General features: G+C 38.7%; 1 pseudogene; it reads left to right on the top strand.

Annotated features, from left to right (window-relative positions):
• The first annotated feature begins 4,342 nt into the window (after positions 1-4,342).
• Positions 4,343-5,186, top strand: LOC101633204 (annotated as a pseudogene).
• The last annotated feature ends 1,178 nt before the right edge of the window (positions 5,187-6,364 follow it).

Raw genomic sequence — 6,364 nt, 5'->3', positions numbered from 1 at the left:
AAACTAGTGGGTGGGAAGAAAAAATAGAGATAAGTTATCAGAAATGAATTTTTACAATGATTATCTATATCCTACATGCTATCAAAAATGTATTGGTTCGTTTTATTAGACTATGATAAAATAAACAAAAATGGGACAAGAGAGAGGTGAATCTTTGCTAAATATTTTACTAAATAGATAATACTAATAAAGATTCCTCCAATATTAAAGAAATAGAGACTTCCAAAGACAATACTGGCTTGGGAACGACAACTATTTTTTTTTTTTAAGATTTATTTATTTGTGCATACAGAACTGGAGTACAAGCCAGAAGTGCAGGGGTGGTGAGAGCATTCACCAGAGACAGAGTGGGGAGCAGAACAGGCAGATTGACTAAGTACACTTCTGAGGGGAGCAGGGGCAGGTGAGGAGAGGTCTGCCGCGCCATGAGGTCATCTCTGGAGCAGGGGATCGAACTCGCACTTAAGCGGTTAGAGTCAGCTTCCAGTGCTATTCCTAACCTTTCGCACCACCAGGGAGGGCCGACAACTATTTTTAATGGCATAATTCTATCATGTGGATATAATAACTATTATTCATTATTCTAACTTGTTATGGACATTTGAGCAGTGTTCATCTGGAATATTACATCTTGTGCTTAAGCACAAAGTTAAATAGATTTTTGGTGATAATTTTTTCATATATGTGAACTTCCATCAGTACTTACACAAGTAGAGTTGCATAGGACATTACATATGCTTAGATTGGTTATACCCACCAAAGAGAGTTCTAAGATGGCCATACCAAATATGTATGACAGTTTGTGTTTCCCAACATTCTCATCAAACTTTAGCATTATCCATTTTTAGTCATTGTGTTGGAGCCAGATTTCATTTTAAGTGTAATTTCCTGAAACTCCTCTCTCATCTTTTTTTTTTTTTTTTTTGAGTCATTTGAAATCTTATCTTGTGAAGTGCTTGCTCTACACTTCAGGCATTTTTTTCTATTGATTTGTCTGCTTTGTTGATATTGATTTTTAGTAGACTTTCCACAGGCTGAGGTAGAGAATTTTGATATATGTTTTGCTAGTATTTAATCCCTTTTGTAGCTGTCTTTTTCATTGATAATAGTATTCATATTTTTAAAGGTTTATTTATCTATGCATACAGAACTGGGGTACAAGCCAGAGGTACAGGGGCAAGAGGACTCACCAGAGACAGAGTGGGGAGCAAGACAGGCAGATCAACAAAGTATACTGCTAAGGGGAGCAGTGGGGGTTCCAGGAGAGGTCTGCTGTGCCATGTGGGTCACCTCTGGGGCTGGGAATTGAGCTCACACTTAAGTGGCTGTGGCTCGCTTGCAGTGTTGTACCTTTACCTGTTGTGCCACCAGTGAGGGCTCCATAATAGTACATTTTAATGTACAAAAGTCACATGAACAACGAAGTGTAAAATTATTATAATTTTATAATCACTTACAGTTTATATGTACATGTAAGTTTCTGTTTTTAAACAATTTTTGTTGTTTGATTTGGTTTAATTTTTTCCCATTTGGTTACAAATGAAACATATAATATTTTATAACTAGAATTACCAATAACATTCTCCAGTCATAATGCAATAAAATTGAAAATTATAACATAAACTAGAAACCACATAGGAACTTACATCTGGAATGAAAAAAGAAATCTACTAAGAAGTTTGGGCAATATGGTAGTGAAAAAACAAAATCATAAGTTTTCTGAACCAATTGATAAAGAAAACAGCGATATGTCTGTGGGATGTACTTTAAAAACTAAGAAAAATTTTGGGCCCTTCCTGGTGGTGCAGCAGTTTAAAGCACAGCACTAACAAGCTAAAGCCACTTCAGCATGAGTTAGATCCCCACCCTGGAGGTGACCCACATAGTGGGGCAGACCTCTCCTGACCTGCCCGCTGCTCCCCTCAGCAGTGTACTTTGTCAGTCAGCCTGTTCTGCTCCCCGCTCTCTCTAGTGAATACTCTCACTGCCCCCACACCTCTGACCTGTACTCCAGTTCTGTATGCATAAATAAATAAATCTTTTTAAAAATTAAGAAAAATTTCAGTCTTCAACATTTTTATAAATAAAAGTTAAAGGAAAATAGCTTAGTTAAGATTTTCCTTAAAAAGCTCATGAAGGAACAATAGTAAACCTAAAGACAGCACAAGGGATAAAGCAATAAGGGTAGAGCAGGGAAGCCACCAAAGCCCCCAACCCAGCAGGCAGTGGAATACATGGGCCCCATTAAGAACAACTCCAGTTCAGCATGGGTAGGAGAAGCCATTCCCTGAGGAAAGTCTGCTGACAGGTATAGAACTGCAAAATTTAAAAAAAAAAAAAAAGAAGAAGGAGAAGAAGAAAATCAAGAATAAAATGACAACAGCAGACTATTACATATTATCATTTTAACATTAAAGACTGACTCTCCAATTAAAAACACAGAGTATCCAGTTGGGCCAGGAAAGAGAACTAACCTTCTGCTGTGTCTAGGTGACAAACCTAAACTTCAAAGACAAACATAGGCTCAAAGTGGAAGCTTAGGAAACAATCCTACAAGAAAATGTACACTAAAGAAGGAAGGGGTAACCATACTTATATAAGACAAAATATGCAAATAAAAGGGAACACTTTCAAAGTAATTTTATGAGGGCAATATTACTCAACTTCCAAAATCAAACACAACACAAAGAAAGAAAATTACTGACCAATCTTCCTAATGAACATAATGCAAAAATTCTGAATACAATCCTAGCAAATTGAATCCACAATGCATTAAAAGGATCATATTCCATGACCAAGTGGAATTCATACCAGCAATAAAAGTATGGTTCAACATCTGTAAATCAATCAACATAACTCACACATCAACAAGAAGGAGAATAAAAACCATATGATCATATCATCAGATGCTGAGAAAACATTTGCTAAGATTCAGCATCTATTTATGCTGAAAATTTTTTAAAAACTGTGGATAAAGTGTACATTCCTTAACATAATAAAAGCTATTTACAACAAATCCATAGCTAATATAATTCTCAATGGTGAAAATCTAAAAGCTTTCCCACTAAGATCTGGTACAATAAAAAGATACAATACAAGGCACTCTCGACACTGCTATTCAACATAGTGTTGGAAACTCTATCTAGAGAAATTGAACAAGTGAAAGATATACAAGTAATCCGAATGTAGAAAGAAGTAAAGCTATCATTATTTGCAGATGACATGAAAGTATACATAGATCGATACATAGACATCAAGTTCCTAGGATAAACTAATGGAATCAATCAGTTTAGAAAGTGTCAGGGCATAAAATCAGCACACATTAAGTACTTGCAAGTTCCTAGGATAAACTAATGGAATCAATCAGTTTAGAAAGTGTCAGGGCATAAAATCAGCACACATTAAGTACTTGCCTTTGTGTATGCAAACAATGAGATAGAAAAGGAAGAAATTAAAGAAATGATCTCATTTATAATCACACCAAAACAAAAAGTTAAAGATGTGGGAATAAATCTAACCAAGGAAGTATAATAATCTATACAAAATCTATAAGAAACTGTTAAACAGAAAAATAGAAGATGACAGGGGAAATCAAAAGATAACCCTTGCTCACTGATTGGGAGAATCAGCATTGTTAATATGCCACCTTACCCAAAACAGTTTACAGATTCAATTAAATCTCATTGAAAACCTCAATGGCATTCTTCAAAGAAATGGAACTAATATTATTGAAATGTATATGGAAACACGAAAGACCAGGAATTACCAAAGTCTCCTGATTAGAAAGGGGGAAAGAGTCATATTCCAACTCCAGCTATCAAGCTATACTATAAATCCATTATAAAACAGCCTGTCTGGGACCAAAATAGGAACACAAACCAATAGAATTGATTGAGAGGCCACATCAAGGCCACAGGGTGTCTTGGGGTTGAGCAGAACCTAGTGTACCTCAATGTGGCTCTGAAATCTGACAATCCACTGAGGCTCAAGGATACTGGCATCCTCCACCTGCATGCCAGAGATTCTTAGTTCCCCAGTGTCATACTATAGGCCCACTTTAGGGACGGCAGTGTGTGATCCAAGTGGTCACAGGCCCACAGGGCCCTGGCATTCCACTTGCAACTTCCAGTGTGTCCTTGGTACAGTAGCTGCCTATGCCACAGCTGTCAATACCATCTGCTCTGGACTTATGCATTATCCTGCACTGCCCAGTGATGGATGGTACCTTAAGTGAAATTTGCCTGAACAATCTGCATGTTGTGCTCATGGTAGACCACCTGGTGTCAACACTATGTGCTCATAGACTGAGTGTGAAGGATGTGTCTACCAAGCAACTCTACATATGGGCCTTCCTATAGTTACTGCAGGTGGGCTGGCCCATTCCCTCAAAAAGGATGCCACCAAAGCTATAAGGACCCAGTCATTTATAGAGCTTAGCCCTGCCATTACCAGAGAATCCCTGTCCCCTTGTGCTCGGGGCAGAATGTATCTGAAAGAAGGTAGACATGTCTCTAGTTATGACTGCATCCTGAACAGCTGCCTGGTAACTGAGGATCTACTCTCCATGATGGCTGAACTTCAGGAAGTTGTGCACATTGGCCCAATGATACCCTGGCTGCAGACTCAGATGTTGGTATAGACAGTGCATGGCTATGCATATGGTGAGCTGTAAGGAGGAATTCCAGCAACAAAGGTTGGACCTTCTCTGATAGAAGTTGGATAACCAGGATCCTCTCAGAAGAATTTTATCTGTGGCCCAGTGAAAGTAACTCATGCATCTGGCACTTTGACTGCCCCCAAGCACTAAGAACTCCAATCTGCCTAGATGTGCAAGGCTTCAGTCACTGAAGAATGGCAGAGACCTAGCACAAGGCCCAACTGGGACAGAGATTTTCAGTTTCTCTTGTGATGACCATCAAATCTGTGATGTTTAGCACAGCTCCAAAGAGTCAGCTCCTCTTAGCCCTACCCAACAACAACATTTCCACAAAGAATATTTAGAGTGGCAATGTTTTCATGTATAACTGTGCCTAATCCCACCATACTCTGATAGTTACAAATACAGCCTGAACCAAGGTCTGTACCCCATTTTCCCAATTGTGAGCATCCTGAATTTCTCACTGCTGCTCTTCAACAGTGTCCTCAATTTCCCAAAACTGGTAGGCCAGATGGCAGTTCTGGACTGAATAGTCCCAGTACATCACACTACTGTACACATAAGGAGGGTATGCAAGCTCTTGGTGCAGCTCTGCCAGGATTTCAGCTCAGACTACAACCATTATCACTCTTAGGGGAATGTAAACAGCACCAACTTGGTCACATGTTTGCCCATCTGCAGTTTCTTCAGGCCATGAATGAAATGATGCACACTGGCCTGGCCCTGCAAGGTCTACATCCATTGAGCCTCTGATCCACTGTGGCCACAAGGCCACAGAGACCCCAATATCTGGGAATGCTCAAAAACTCATCAAATAAGAGGGACGATGGATAATGCTAGAGTCCTAGAACAAAAATAAATTTCTTCTGTTACAAACTAAACAAAGAAAAAAATTGAGATCCCAGAATTTAAACCACAAATATATGGACAACATATCTATGACAGCATAGTGAAAAAAATATACACTAAATCAAAAAGTCTCTTCAATAAATGGTCTGCCACATGCAAAATAATGAAAGTAGACCACAATATCTTACTTCACATGAAAATCAATTCAAAATGGATAAAAGAGTTGGATGTAACACCTGAAATTATAAAATACATAAAAGGAAAAGTAGGTAAAAACACTCCATGACATAAGTTTTAGAAAGGACTTTGTGTATTTATCCCCAGCAGTAAGGGAATAAAATGGAAAAAAATATAAACTGCCACTAAATCAAACTGAGAATCTTTTATACAACAAGAGAGCACCCAAAACAAAGAGATGTCGTACTGAACGGAGAATATACTTGTACATGATACATTTGAAAAGGGAGTGATATCAAAGATCTAGAAAGATCTCATATGACTCAACAAAAAGAAAACAAACAACCCAATCATAAAATGGGCAGAAGAGTTAAATAGATACATCTCCAAGGAAAACATACAGATGGCCAAAGATATATGAAAAAATGTTCATCATCTCTTATTCTCAGGGAAACATAAATCAAAACTACAGTGAGATAAAACCTCAAATCAGGGAGAATGGCCCACATTTAAAAATTAGAAACAAGGGCCCTCCCTGGTGGCGCAGTGGGTTAAAGCACAGCACTAAGAAGCTAAAGCCACTTCCACATGAGTTCGATCCCCACCTGCCCCGGAGGTGACCACATGGCGCCGCAGACCTCTCCTGACCCGCCCGCTGCTCCCCTCAGCAGTGTACTTCGT

Source organism: Condylura cristata, unplaced genomic scaffold (genome assembly GCF_000260355.1).
Source record: "Condylura cristata isolate star-nosed mole 26May11 unplaced genomic scaffold, ConCri1.0 scaffold00027, whole genome shotgun sequence".
Lineage (NCBI taxonomy): Eukaryota > Metazoa > Chordata > Mammalia > Eulipotyphla > Talpidae > Condylura > Condylura cristata.
Note: the sequence above shows the minus strand (reverse complement) of the source record. Positions and strands in the feature narration are given on the sequence as shown.